The sequence below is a fragment of the Lontra canadensis genome, unplaced genomic scaffold (genome assembly GCF_010015895.1).
Source record: "Lontra canadensis isolate GAN:19392208 unplaced genomic scaffold, GSC_riverotter_1.0 scaffold74, whole genome shotgun sequence".
NCBI lineage: Eukaryota > Metazoa > Chordata > Mammalia > Carnivora > Mustelidae > Lontra > Lontra canadensis.
In genome coordinates this window covers 10,172,731-10,188,387 of record NW_022631068.1, presented here as the reverse complement: position 1 = coordinate 10,188,387, position 15,657 = coordinate 10,172,731, and the positions used below count along the sequence as shown (strand labels likewise).

Below are 15,657 nucleotides of genomic sequence, written 5' to 3'. Positions count from 1 at the left end.
ATTTGTGCTTGTCTGATACACCTATTTATTTAAATAACTTTTAAATTTTGTGGTAGTTTAAGATTTACAAAAATCAAAAAGAACAATTCCACATATCCCACACTCAATTTTTCTTATTATTAATATTTTATGGTATATTTTCATAGTTAATGAACTGATATTAATATATTACTTCTAACTAAGCTCCATTGTTTATTCAGATTTCATTATCTTTGACCTACTGTCATTTTTCTGTTCCAGGATCCTATCCAGGATACCTAATTACATTTAGCTGTCATGTCTCCTTAAGCTCCTCTGTTCTGTGGTAGTTTCTTAGACTTTCCTTATTGTTGTTGTTTTAAAGATTTTATTTATTTATATATTAGAGAGAAAGAGAGAGTGTGTGAGCATGAGCAGGGGAAGGGCAGAGGGAGAAGCAGATGCCCCACTGAGCAGGGAGCCTGATGCAGGGCTCAATCCTGGGACCCTAGGATCATGACTTAAGTTGAAGGCTGATGCTTAAGCAACTGAGCCACCCAAGTGCCCTTTCTTTGTTTTTTATGACCTTGATACTTTTGAGGAGTATTTGTCAGACATTTTGTAGACTCTTCTTCAATTGGGATTTGTCTGACTTTTTTTTTCTTATAATTAGGCTGGGGTTATGCCTTTTTGGGCAAAGACTATAGAGGTAAAGTGCCATTCTTATTGTATCATATAAAGGATGTGTACTATCACATAATTTATGACTGTTGGTATTGACTTTGTTACCTTGGCTAAAGTAGTGTTTGCCAGGTTTCTACACCATGAAGTTACTCCCCCCATCCATACTGTACTCTTCTTAAGAAACTCACTATGGACAGTCCATCTTTAAGGAGTGGGGAGTTATTCTCCACCTCCTTGAGGACGATGTATCTGCATACATTATGTAGAATTTTTCTGCATGTAAAATTTGTCTTCTCTCTCCCATTTATATGTTTAAGCATTTATTTATGTTAGTATGGACTTGATATTTATTTTATATTTTGACTAATCATCTAATATTACTTTACTTATTTTTTTGCTCAAGTCATTCCAACTTTAGTGTTTGGGAGCTCTGTCACTTGGCTCCTGTATCCCCAAATTTGACATAGTTCTATCATTTTGTTTTATTTATTTATTTTAAACATTTATTTATTTATTTTAGAGAGAGAATATGAGCGGGGGTGGGGGGATGGAGGGAGCGGGAGAAGGAGAGAATCTTAAGCAACCTCCCTGCTGAGTGTGGGGTCTGGAGCAGGGCTCAGTCTCATGACCCTTATATCATGACCTGAGCCAAAACCAAGAGTCAGAGGCCTACCCCACTGAGCCACCCAGGTGCCCCTCATTTTGTTTTGTTTACTTATTTTGGTGAGCACTACAAGATGCTTCAGGTTTATTTTACACAATTCTTGCCCCAATTCTAAAATCAGCCATTTCTCCAAGAAGCACTGTTCCTTTTTATCCCTCTAATGATAGAAAGCAAGATCTTGGGGTTAAGTGTGCTCCTTGCTATGAAGTGTTGTTTCTATGTCCTCTTATCTGACTGAACAAGGAAATATATGTTTATGATAACCCATGTTTCTAATAGTATTTCTGTATTAAACCATCTGTATCTATATTAATCCAAACATGAATTCATACTGATACCTTTAATTCTAATGCAGTTTCCTCTCTGCTTATTTATAAACTCTTTCTCCAAAAGTAAGAAACCTGGATCCTACCATCTGCCATTCATTTACTTAACTGTGAATTCCAGTATACATGTATAATGATTGGAGATTTGTTGACCTATAACCTTATAGGAAACAAGTTTATCAACTAGAGTACAATATTAGTTACAATTACCTTTTCCCTCAGTTATACAGAGTCCACTTGTTTCCAAAGTCCCTTAGTCAGCACCTTTTCCCCCATCCCTTTTACTGAGGTTTGTTTCATGCATTTCCAGCTTAGTTAGAGTCTTTTGTCACATTCTGTATTTCATCTGGGATTTCCCCTGACCTCCTAAGTAATTTACTTTTAATTTGCATATATTAAGTTCACTCTTTCTTCTGAAAAGCTCTACAGATTTTTGACATATATGTAGTACTATCCATTTGTTGTTTTCTACTTACTGCTAAGATATAATTTTCAGGAGTTTTTTTTTTAATAATAATTTTATAAAAAATTATTTTTTATACAAATATAAGATGTATCAAAGATTATATTTAACTCATTAATCACTGAAGGAAACTGTAAAATATTTAAACCAGTCCAAAGAGCATTTTTAAATTTTTTTTTTAAAGATTTATTTATTTATTTAGAGAGAGAGAGAGAGTGCATGCGAGCAAGGGCAGTGATACTATTAGAATCTTCAAGTAGACTCCCCACTAAGCATGGAGACCGTTTTGTTTTGGGGGCTTGAATCTAGGATTCCAAGATCATGATCTGAGCTGAAATCAAGAGTTGGCCACTTAACCAACTGAGCCACCCAGGTGCCCCCAGAATATTTTAGAGTCTAAGTATCCAATATTAGATTAAACATATTAATTAGATATGATACTGGGTTTTTTTAAAAGATTTTATTTATTTATTTGACAGACAGAGATCACAAGTAGGCAGAGAGGTAGGCAAAAAGAGAGGGGGAAGCAGGCTCCCTGCTGAGCAGAGAGCCGGATGTGGGGGTTGATTGCAGGACCCTGAGATCATGACCTGAGCCGAAGGTAGAGGCTTTAACCCACTGAGCCACCCAGGTGCCCCAATACTGGTTATTTTTTAACAGGGCCATAAACCATAAATTCTGAGATTATGTGTTCCACTGGAAGGGCATTATTTCCATCTCAACCAGATACAAATGTACAAGGTACCCTCTGCCCCAGCATAGCTGTAAACTAAATAGTTCAGACAATAGATTGTCAAGAGGAACACTGTACTGGGAGAACATCCAGCAATTCCTTTGCAAGTCTTAGATAATTTTTCTGATATTGAGTTGTTGAAAAATGAATTTGAGGTATCTAACAAAGCTACATAGTTGGAAAAAGTGCACAAAATTGTTAATGAGGCAAATTTAAGAGAGAAAAGTAAGGCTAGTGTAAATCCAGGGCCAAAGTTCAACTTGGAAATTCATACCTGAAGATCTTATACAACTTTTAAGAAAGGCTAGCAGATTTGACTATGTGCTTTCTAGCTCTTGAAGCAAAGAGGGAACCAGGGGACTCTTAAAATTTGTCATATTCAGAGATAATTCTGAAACAGACTTTGGGTCTCTTTTTTAATTGGGGAAAGAAGACCCTGAAACATATTAGTTAAATTGTTGGCTACAGTGCCTGTAGCTTCAGATGCTGAGAAATTTATGGGATTAGGGTTCTATGGGACCAAGGACTCTCAGGCTTTTTTGCCAAACTGCATTTTCTCTTGGGTGGTTCTAGCCAGAGCCCTTTTCTAATTAGACCAAGGCCATGGGTCTAAACCTGCTATAAGCCAAACAAAGAAGAGATTGCTCTCTGATCTTGCTCTATATAATGTGTTTGGCTGGGTTAATTTTCTATAAATATCATTTAAAGAGGTGATAAGGTTGTACTAATGGTGGTAGAATGTTAAATACCTGCAAAACTGCCTTTCCCTAGAGCTGATACTCCCAATTTCCTGAATGATACACACCCAAGAGCCATGAACTAAGAATTTCCAAGCCTTAAAGGCAAGCAACAGGGCTCAGAACAGAATAAGTCAAACACGGAGGAATCAGAAGGCCGCTGTCAGCCTGATGGTGCTTCTACATTGTTTTAACATTTTCTTGATTAATCTTCCTATTGTGTTTTGGCATTTTAGGCAGAGGTCCTTTCAAAATGTCCATACCTTTGTTCCTTTTGTCTGCATTTAAGCCTCAAACACAGGGACACACTTAGTCTCTGTAGGTGGCAATGGAAATATCATGAGAGAAATCCTATGGGGGAGGAAAATATTAGAGGCTGAAAGTTGAGGTTACTTGTGTAGCTGAATCCTCTCTAATGCTGAATTTCCAAGGAGCAAATTTCTGCTCTAGTTTTAAAAGGAAAACTTTATAACTGGTTCTTTTAAGGGTAAGGGTGATTCTCTTACTGTGTCTTTATGTAGAGCTAGAGTCGAGCTCATTTTTGCCTGAATCATCATCTCTTAGTCAAGAAGAGGTACTGTAGGATTTCTTCCCTATACAGAATTAATGGAAAATGGCTTTTCTTTTTGAAAGTGTGTTGGAAATACAATCCCTTCACTGGTCTCAAGTTCAGGCAGATCATTCCAAGATAAGTATTTTTTATTGAACTGTTTTCATTTTCCCAGTGAGGTCACCACTCTGTCTCCCCGGGAGGCCTCCCACACAGAGAACATCACACCATCTCAGTCAGCCTTAGAGATCCTGTCTGGCTGCCCTGGCACGTGTCCCGAGCCTGAGACATGGTGAGAGCAGATATGGCTCCTCCTTGTCTCAACCACAAAGATGTAAATCTCAGCACTATGAGTGACAGTTTTGTGGTTTACAGATGGTGAGAAGTACTCATGGAACTGAGGGAGCACTCATTTAATCTGAGGGTGCTGTTTAAACCCTAAATATTGGCTTTAATGCTGCAAAAACTTTGAGTAACTTTCCATTTTCATCAGTATTTCTTTATTATAAATTTCAATAATTATTAGCTTCTGGAATGTTCTGAAGGTCAAGGTAACCATGTCTTTCAAAGGAGAGAGAATTCTAGCATGTTGTTTAGCCTCCACATGTTTGTGTTTTTTTCCAGTTTTTTTTCTTGTTATTAATTTCTAGTTCCATACCTTTGTGTCAGAAAAGTTGTGTTTAATCTTTTTAAATTTATTGAGACTTGTTCTGTGGCCTAACGTGATCTATCCTGGAGAATGTTCCATGTGCACTTGAAAAGAATGTGTATTCTGTTGTTTTTGGATGGAATGTTCTGTATGTATCTGTTATGTCTATCTGGCAAAGGAGAGAAAATTCTAAACATCACAGAAGTCCACTGCCATCTGTAAGCCCAGAAACTTATTTTTTCATTATTTACATCATCACCACCACCACCACCACAAAACCAACAAAAGAAAACAAAACTGCCTGTAGGGCCTAAAAATGTCTCCTTTGTATTTCCTGGGATTTCACTTTCAAAAGATATTCTGAGTTGAGAAATCTTTTCTCTACTGTTAGATATTATCCTTTAAATTGATGCACATGAAACATCAGTCATTCATGCTTCAATGTTGTTTAATTCTAATTCTGTAACTTGCTTTTTTCCTGTTGTCCTTTTGATCAGCACCTAGAGAAATGGAAATTTTGGGGTGCCTGTGTGGCTCAGGGGTTAAGTGTCCAACTCCTGATTTTGGCTCAGGTCATGCTCTCAGGATTGTGAGATTAAGCCCTGCATTGGGCTCTGTGCTAGGCATGGAGCCTGCTTAAGATTTTCTTTCTCCCTTCCCCTCTGCCCTTCCTAAAAGAAAAAGGAGAATGAGAATGACAAGGAGAAGGAGAAGAAGAAAGAAAAAAGAAGACAAAGGGGAAGAAGAAGGGGAAGAAGAAATGGAGATTTAATTGGAAAGTAGTAGCGTAGAGATGGGAAGGACTTAGATTGGGGAACACTAGACCATATCTGAGACTCCTATCAACCTTAAGACTATTTTTTAAAAAAGATTTTATTTATTTATTTGACAGACAGAGATCACTAGTAGGCAGAGAGGCAGGCAGAGAGAGAGAGGAAGAAGCAGGCTCCCCACTGAGCAGAGAGCCTGATGTGGGGCTCGATCCCAGGACCCTGGGATCATGACCTGAGCTGAAGGCAGAGGCCTTAACCCACTGGGTAGCCAGGTGCCCCAAGACTTGACTTTTGTTTGAGATATCTTTTATTTAAAAAATTATGTCTGATATTTAAGCCCATCCAGAGTATAACAGGTTGCTATATTAATATACACCTGCAGATAGTCACCTAACAAACACTCAGCCAATTCAATTTAGGTAGTGACAAGAGAACAGTTCCCAGTGAATGGCTTATTGTTCCATGTCTAACTTTTAAAGAAATTTCAAAGAGATTTTAAAGAGATTGGTGGCTCTGACTACAGGGTGAGTTAGGAAGGTGGAAAGGAAAGTGATATCCTAATTTCCAAGGTGCTCACAGGCAACAAGTATGTAGTATACTCTGCAATTCCTTTAGCTCTATGACTGTCACTTTTCTACACCCCCTTCATCACTCTCCCCTGAATAAAAGTTTGACCCATTATAACACATCCTCTCCTTCATTTCCAAGCAGTTATGAGTTACATTTTTTCTTAAACACAAACAACAGAAGCTGACTTTGACTAAGTTTATTTAAAAAGGGATATATTGGAAGATTAACAGGGTACTAAATAACAAAGTTGTGGTCGTTTGCACATATGACCACATTTTTGTACCCCTCTCTGTATCCATACCCTTCGCTATGTGACTTTGCCACTCCTCCCACCAAGGAGTAGGTCTTAGTTCCCACCCTCTTAAATTTGGTCCTGTGGATTGCTTTGGCTGATGGAATGCAGTGAAAGTGATGGTGTGCCCTGTCTGAGCCTAGGCCTCAGAATGTCTTGTATGCTTCTACTCTCTCTCCTGGAATTCTGTGCAGCTGCTTGTGAATAAATTCAGTGGAAGATGAGACACCATGTAGGACAGAGATAATTCCACCTGAAGTTACCCCAGATCAGCCATCTTCCAGTTCACTAATGCTGATTGTAGATGATATATGAATCCTTCCAAGACCAGGAGAGAGGCCCCGTTTAGCCAAGTACAAATTGCTGACCTCCAGAATTTTGAGATAAATAAATGGATATTATTTTATGCTACTAATTTTGGAGATTATTTGTTATACAGCAAAAGCTCACTGATACAAAAGCCTTGAGAAGAATAGAATCCAGGACCTAGGTCACATGAGGCTACTCTGCAGAGCTGCCAGAAGATGACATAGTTTCAGTTGCCTTTTATTCTTTTTGGGCCCTGCCCATTCCTGGGTAAAAGAATTAGCTAGGTTCATCTTGGGTCATGAGCCCTCCTAGGACAGTGGTGGATTCCTCTGTTTTAATAGCCTTGCCTGAACCATAAGGAGTAGAGAAGGCGAAGTTCCTTGAAAAGGAGGGTAGTACCCATTATTTCCAAGAACAGAAAGAGGAGGTCCTAGGTAGATAAAATGCATGTCTATTATATGCATTTATTTTGTGTACTTACACAAGGAGGTGAAAGACATTCTCTTTTTGTCAAAGAAGTCTTGGTATAATGGAGGAGTCTGGGAAACAGCAGTGTCAGGCAGGTAGTAGTGTGGTTACTGCTGTCACTGAGCGACCAGAGGTAACCTGGAGCCCAGAGGATGGACATCTAACTCCGACTCACAACCAGGAAAAGATTTGTGGAGGAATCAGCATTGGAACTGAGTTCTATGAGATATATACTGAGCTACATGAGGAGGCAGGAGTGGCAAGCAGCACTGAGGTCCTTCCAGGCACTAGGAGTGGCATGAGGGAAAACCAAAGTCAGAATTTTAAACTTGTCACCATAGACCAAAAGTACATAATGCTTATGCCTGGTGTGGCTCAGCTTCCACTGAGAGAAAAAAAAGAGTCCTTAAAACAAAACAACAACAAAAAAACCACAAAACTTTTCACAAGTTTCTATTGTTTTATCACCCTCTGTCCTTAGACATGCTTGTTAAGGAATGTATGTTTTCTGCCATAAGCAGCGAGGAGCTATTGCAAGTATTTGAGCAAGGAGGGTGGTTGGGCTCATATTTGTGTTTCAAATAAGTTGTGCTTACAGCAGAGAGAAGATGGCAAAGATCAAGAGAGGAGGCAGGGAGACCAACCACGAAGCTGTTGTTTTCTAGACAAGAAGTAATGGCTTCAATTAAGGGAGTGGAATGAGGAAGTGGCAAGGATGGGATGGACCTTTTATAATATCCTCAATGGATATACGAAGACCCCAGTTGCTTCTATCTTTAAAAGTACTGTTGTTCCCAAAGTTATAATGAAAAAGGCCTTTGTGTTGATAACAGGTCTTCCTTTATGTCAAATAAGACACATCTGTTGTGAAGAAATTGGTGATAAGCCTACATCCACATGGTGCAAAAAATCCTTCCTTGTTCTTGCTTAGGAAAAACAACCAGGTCTCCTTGGATCCATTCAACCTGCAAGAGAGCCAGGCAGTCTCCACACCCTCCTAGAGCCATGGTGTGAGACGAAGGGCTGTCAAAGGCCAGCCCTGAACTAGAACCAGATGGGAGAAGATTCAAGCCAGAGACCATCATCCAAAACTCTTGATTTTCAGTGATCAGGAGTTGAATTTTCAGAGAAAGTTTGATGGCTTTTTGATGGCTTAGTCACAATTGGATCAACTGACATAGGAATGCAAGGAGGTATCTGCGCCTGGAGGGATGAAAAGGACAGCTGCCAAGAGATCTTTGCTAGCCTTCCACAGAGCGGAGCGGGGAGAAGGGGTACTATCCTTGCTTAAAAGGGTTGGACAGAAAGCAAAAAAAAGAAAAAAAGTTGATTTGAGCTTTCCTCTTTTAATATGATAGAGTAGACTTGGAGAGTTGATGCAGATCTCCAGGGTATGTGCAAGTTGGAAGATTAAAAAAATATGCATTTATAGTGGAAAGTGTATTTCTGTTAGTACTTTAAAAAACTCGACATTTAAAAAGTATCAGTAATTCAACTGGTAGGTTCATGTTTGTTAGAAGCATGAAAAGTCACAGCAGACTATACGGCCCTTTCCCTCCCAATGGGAAGTTCAGACATTGGCATTGAGAAATGCCGATATCAATACGAGGAATAAAGGCTGATGGCAATCAGAATCTAGTGGTGTTGGTAAAGGGAGGAGGTACCCAAGGAAAGCAATTTGGCAATGAAACCCAATTTTAGACTTGTTTTTATCTCTAAATGATACCATTGACTTGCAGAGCTTCACTGACATGACTGAAAGACTTTGTACATGGAGAGCTTGACAGTGTAGTCTCCTTTCCAGGCCACTTTGCCTACACAATGTATGCTCCATACATAATTTGTTTTTCATAAATCTTGATCTTTATCACCAATTGCATGATTTTATTGTTTTGTGGTTTTACATGTGTATATGTGTTTAAAACATTGATTTGTTAAGTGAAACTTTTCAAATATATCATGTTTTATAATTCTGTTTTTTCATTTTTCTATTTTCATTTTACTTTTTTATTAAACTAGGCTCCAGAAAATGGAAGTCAATCTGTCATCTCTTGACAGTGGAGAACTCCTGCTTTCAATGCAGGAAATGTTAGGGAACTCCCTGGTTAATTCCCAAATAACAGTGATTACTCTTTATCAAAGCCCTATTATAAGCCAGTTGCTTTACCCATATCCTTTAAAATTAAAAAAAAATTTAAAGCAAATGCATTATAGCAGACACTATAAAAAGTCAAATGAGGAAAAAAATAAGTTACTTGCAATACTGCAGGAAATCCCATCACTGGAGATCCATGTTAAGAGACAACCATATTGTCTCAGTGTCATGATATCTCAAAGTTGGATGAAGGGCCAACACTGCCTTCCTCCAGGTGATGGAGATTAGCATGGCAGAAAGGTAAGGAGAACACTTTTTAAGGGACTGAAGTTGAGAGACATCTCTGCAGTACTGCGCATGGCTCCTTTTTTTTTTTTTTTTTTTTTTTTTTTTTTAAGTAGAAGGGGCTTGAACTCATGACCCTGAAATTGAGACATGAACTGAGATGAAGAGTTGGGTGCTTAACTGCCTGAGCCACCTAAGTGCCCCCAGATACTGCTCCTCGGCAAGGGAATGTAATTCTGAGGTGCCAGTGAGGGGGCAAGGGCCTCATGGACCAGAAGTGGGGGCTGTCATTGGGTGACTTCTTGCCTCAAGCTGGCTGCCCTTAGCCTTTGCTTTCAGATGCAGTCTTTTCTGGTGAGATGTCGCAGGGCTCTTCTAAACCATCAGCCCCGCCTTGCTCACACCTAATGATGAAAGTCTGGGTGTGAGGGCAGTGTAAGCCCTGCCCAGAAGTCAGAGGGCTGGCCAGCTGTGCCATTGCTCAGACCCAAACAAAAGACCACGCTGTCGCTCTTTTCCCTGTGATTTTGCTCCTCTGTGGACCTATTTAGTGTATTTTCATTATGTCTCTCTCTCCCATTCCTGCCAAAGGTCAAGGGGAGGTATTTCACTTGGTGAAGACCTCTCCTTTACCTGGTGAAGATATCTCCTAGCACTGAAATATTTCAGGACAGCTGTAATTTACAGGCAGTTCGATGCTGTGTTTAAAGCAGGACCTTCATGAGCCCTGCATGTTCTGACTTTTAGAGTCCCCACCACGCAAAATATCAAATATACCAGCTGCACTCATATCCCACATTAAATATACTTTTTTGTTTTAAGAATCTTTGTAGTGTTTTTATATTTGTGCTTTAGAAATTATTAGGCTCCATGTTATACATTTAATTTATGATTGGTTATGAGTTCCCAACATTTACCGTGGACACTATGAATAGGGGAATTTGTGAAGTGAGAAAACTGAACCTATAAGTTGTATTTGATGGAATTAAATCCTTATGAATGCTGAATTTAATGGTGAATAAAGCTGGCATGTTGGTACATTTTCTAGACATTTAATTAAACATTTATTAATTTTTACATTTATTGTTTTCTTTTGTAGACTTGGAGCCAACAACTGTTTTCCTACCTGGGTCTCGTACATTTTTCTAGGCTTCTAGAAGCTCTTAGCTCAGGAATCTCATTGCATTGGTAAGATTCTTACAGAATAGTAACTCGCAAACACTTTGGCTTCAGGACCCTTTTATACTCTTAAAAATTATCAAGGGCCCCAAAGAACCTTTTTATTTTTAAGTGTTGGTTGTATCTACTAATAATTATTATATTAGAAATTACAACTAAGAAATTTAAAAATCACTTATCTACTAATTTATTTTAAAATAACAATAATGAACTGGGGGCGCCTGGGTGGCTCAGTGGGTTAAGCCTCTGCCTTCAGCTCAGGTCATGATCTCAGGGTCCTTGGATCGAGCCCCACATCGGGCTCTCTGCTCAGCAGGGAGCCTGCTTCCCCCCCTTCTCTCTGCCTGCCTCTCTGCCTATTTGTGATCTCTCTCTTTCTCTCTCTCTCTCTGTCAAATAAATAAATAAAATCTTTTAAAAAAATAAAATAAATAAAATAACAATAATGAACTGATTAAAACTTACATAATTCACATTTTTTGGTGATAATTATATTTTCCAAAAAAAAAAAAATTCAGTGGGGACAGTGACATTTTTGCAAAACTCTTTAATGTGTGACTTAATGGAAGACAGAGTATCATAACCTCTTCTGTATTCAATGTGTTGCCATAAACATATGTTTTGCTGGTGTTGTTAAAAAAAAAATTTAGCCACTTGCAGATATGTAGTTATAAAAGGGAAAGGTACTTTAATGGGCTCCTTTTTTAAAAGATTTTATTTATTCATGAGAGACAAAGAAGCAGAGGCGGAGGGCAAAGCAGGCTCCCTGCTGAGCAGGGAGCCAGATGTGGGACTCAGTTCCAGGACACTGGGATCATGACCTGAGCTGAAGGCAGAAGCTTAACCATCTGAGCCAACCAGGCGCCCATTTAGTAGACTTTTTTTGGTACTAAATCAAAACTTGACTGCCGGTTTCTTAAAGTTGGTTGTAATGTGGAATCTGAGACCATATCAATGAAATTTTCATATTATGTTACCTTAGAATCCATTGGCTATTTTGCACTGAAGTCAGTGTTTTGCCTGTGTATAATTTTGCAACATGATGTATTGGGCATTTGGAAAATGGTGATTTACTGAATTATGCAGATCATCCAGGTGTTAAAATATTTCTTTATATGACATCAAAATATCACTTTCATTAATGCTACCATAAATCTCATCAGAAAAGGCTTTACGTATTGGAAAGCTGGAAAGTTAATGATGGCATATATATTTTCCAAAATCCTATTTTCCATGCGAAAGCTTGAATATTACTATTGGCAACATATACTGTCAGTTGCTTTCCTTTACATAACAGACTCATTTACTTAATTTTTGAGAACATGTCTGCCCATTACTCAAGTCTGAATGTCCATAGTTTTCCATTTGCTCTTTCATGTACAAATGGTAATCTGTGAAAAAAGTTTAGTTTGCATTCAACAACTCAGCCGGTGCCTTTCCTTAAGACAACCATGGTACTTGGACATGTGTAGAAGTACATTGATCTTCACATTTCCCCATGTAGAGTCTTTATTATTATTATTATTTTGAGAGAGAGTACATATGCGCTTGAGTGGGGGAGGGGCAAAAGGAGAGGGAAAGGGAGAATCTCAAGCAGGCTCCAAGCCCAGGGTGGAGCTCAGTGTGGGGCTTGATCTCACAATCCTAAGAGCATGACCAGAAGATCACAGCCTGAGCCAAAATCAAGAGTCAGTTGCTTAACTGACTGAGCCACCCCGTTGCCCCTCATGCAGAATCTTAAAAAGACATGTGTTTAAGGGCTGAAATTTAATAAAATTAATCATTTTTTTCTGCTTCATCAAAGACATGCTTAAGTGAAACGACATTTTTTTTTTCTCCTGTGAGTGGGTGACATTGGAGAATGCAATGGCCACTAGCATGGTTTGGTGGCAGCTTTTTGCACCTTTTCTTTTGCACCAATGTGTAAATACATTGGAAGAAAAAAAGAATGTCTTGGTGTTATTATGAATACTGTTTTGACCTTGTGGGTCCCCTGTCAAGCTCTGGGATCCAGAGTTCCACAAACCTCACTTTAACAGCTGCTGTGATACACAGCCCTGATGTATGTACCAGACAGTGGCAGGTACATAATACATGTTCAATCACTTGTAGCTAAAACCATGTTTTCTCTGCCTTACTAAGCATCATTTTGATCTTTTTTCTTAAAAGATTTTATTTATTTATTTATTTTTTGAAATCATGAGCCAGGGAGAGGGGTAGAGAGAGGGAGAGGGACACGCAGACTCCTTGATGAGCAGGGAGCCCAATGCAAGGGCTTGATCTCATGACCTGAGTGGAGGTCAGATGCTTAACCAACTGAGCCATGGAGGCACCCCTTCATTTTGCTCTTTTAAAAAACAAGGCTACGGGGCACCTGGGTGACTCAGTGGGTTAAGCCTTTGCCTTCTGCTCAGGTCATGGTCTCAGGGTCCTGGGATTGAGCCCTACCTTGGGCTCTCTGCTCAGTGAGGAGCCTGCTTCCCCTGCTCTCTCTGCCTGCCTGTCTGCCTACTTGTGTTCTCTCTCTCTCTTTCAAATAAATAAATAAAATCTTTAAAATAAATAAATAAAATAAATAAAATAAAAACAGGGTTAATATTACTCACCTCAATAGGTAGGTAGTTGTGGAGCTTAGAGGAATCAAAGTCTAAGCAAAGATGCCTAGAACAGTGTCCGGTACATAAGATATGAGTGATAAATGCAAAATATTATTATTAATATTGCCAATAATAGGTCATATAAAACTTTTCCTAGAGAGTACCAGTAGGATCCCTTCATATTTCTACTGCCAGTGCTTGACTGGACTCTCTTTCCTTTTATTATTTATTTATTTATTTGAGAGAGAGAGAGAGAGAGCGCCCAGAGTATGGACATCTAACTCAGACTCACTACCAGGAAAAGATTTGTGGAGGAATCAGCATTGGAACTGAGTTCTATGAGATATATACTGAGCTACATGAGGCATGTACATGAGTGCTACATGAGGTGTGTACGCATGTGCACATGCACTTTGTGGGGAGGGAAGAGGGCAGAGAGAGAATCAGAGAATCCTAAGCAGGCTCCACTCCCATCCAGGAGCCTGATGTGGCACTTGATCTCATGACCCTGAGATCATGACCTGAGTGGAAATCAAGGGTCAAATGCTTAACCAACTGAACCACCCGGGCATCCCAAGGGCTCTCTTTCCTACTGAGACTTGTACATGAGTACCTCTTTTTCCTTTTTATATTCATCCTTCAGGCCAAGGCTCCTGCTGCTTCTGGGATTTGCTCCTGTGTGTTCTGGGACAAGGCCTCTACCAGGAATTCCCACTTGTTCGAGGGCCAGCTCTCGAAATCTAGTCTAGACACCCTAACGAGGTGGAGGATGTAATTACACCTTGAAACACTCTGTGTACCAGTAACCCAGCTTCTCATGTGTGTGACTCAAGCTCCAAGAGGTCAGTGAAATCTAATGATTCATATGTCCAGATAAAGTGGAAGTAGAAACCTTGAGGTCCAGGGTCCAGTTGCTTTTAGCACACAGCGTTTTTTTTTTTTTTTTCCTTGAAACCAATTTTTCCATCAGTTCAGTTGAGTTTAGAGCAACAAATGTGTCTTGTGGAACTCCTAGATACACACGCTGTGTATCCTGCTCCGTGTACCACACCGTGGCAGCTGCTGGGCGGATTATTCTCTGGGCTGCCTCATACTCATCCCTGCTTTCCCCTGCCCTTCCCTGTGCCTGGGAGGCCATCTTTATTGCCAGCATCCCCATTCTCTTCCCCTCTGGCCTCCTGTTGGATTCCAACTGTGGCAGGGACTAGTAGGACAGAGATTAGACAGAGGAGAAACAGGTCGCTGCTCCCTACTCCTAGCTGGTTCTCCTTTGGCCCCAGTTTCTGTCTGGTGACTCCTCTTCCACCATTGCAGTTGGCGATCTCTCTCACGTAATCTGGTAAGGCCATTTTCTGCTCTTGTCCCTTCCAGTGGGTTACAGCCTCCCTCCTTGGCTAGTCCCTGGCACATCACTACGCTTGCCATTCTCTTGTCCTGCCTGCCCACATCCTTGAGCCCTCCTTCATGATGCTCTTTCCAGTGAAGTCTTTGTGCATGCCGTCTGTTCTCTGGCTGGACCCTGACTGACACCAATAGGATCCTGCCCCCAAGAAGCTCACCATCTGTTTGTTACCCCAAATCTCAGTCAAGTGCAAGCCATGTCGCAGCTGTTCCATCTAAGAACTGGCCCCCTGCTAGCGCACAACTGAATCCTACTTTCCTTCAGGTAAAAAAGAGGCTTTTATAACCAGCTAAATATAAAATGAATATACTTCCCAAAATATAAGACAAGGATAAAAGAACAACTTAGTGAAAATCGACCCCAGGATTATTGTAGTTAAGAGCCTATGTATGGATGCTCTGCTTAGTCTGGAAACTTCCCACCTATACGACTGTGATGAAATCACGTAACTTCTTTGTGCCTCAGTTTCTTCATCTCAAAAAAGAACACCATGATTCTATCTACTTCCTAGGGTTGTGAGGATTCACTGGATTAATTTATGTAAGCATATGTAAAGCTTAGAACACTGGCAGGCACACAGAAAGCTCTGCATGGATTTAAGCCACCATTATTGGATGACGATGATGATGGTATGGTGATGGAGTTCTCTGACTCGGGTTCTGAGCTGGAGGGTTATTAGCAAGGGGGTGAGACTCATCAGCCCCAGACTGTGGCTCTCTCCTTGACATAATAGGAGTTTGGAAAGGACTGTCTTATTTTGTGGCTCCATGTTTTTTGTTTCCCTCTGTACCATCTGAAATTATTGATATAACACAACAATTTGTCCCGGGGACCAGCAGCGGATCATCTCCTTACACCTTAGGAAACACAGTCAGGGAAACTAATAACTGTATTGTCACAGCAAACAAAGAATAAGCAAAATG

At 39.9% G+C, this 15,657-nt stretch overlaps 1 long non-coding RNA gene across 1 annotated transcript; it reads left to right on the top strand.

Annotated features, from left to right (window-relative positions):
• The first annotated feature begins 13,701 nt into the window (after positions 1-13,701).
• On the top strand, positions 13,702-15,331 carry LOC116881440. The gene is made up of 3 exons (XR_004385409.1): positions 13,702-13,720; positions 13,976-14,174; positions 15,246-15,331. It is a non-coding gene; the product is annotated as an uncharacterized LOC116881440 (long non-coding RNA).
• Positions 15,332-15,657: the final 326 nt, after the last annotated feature.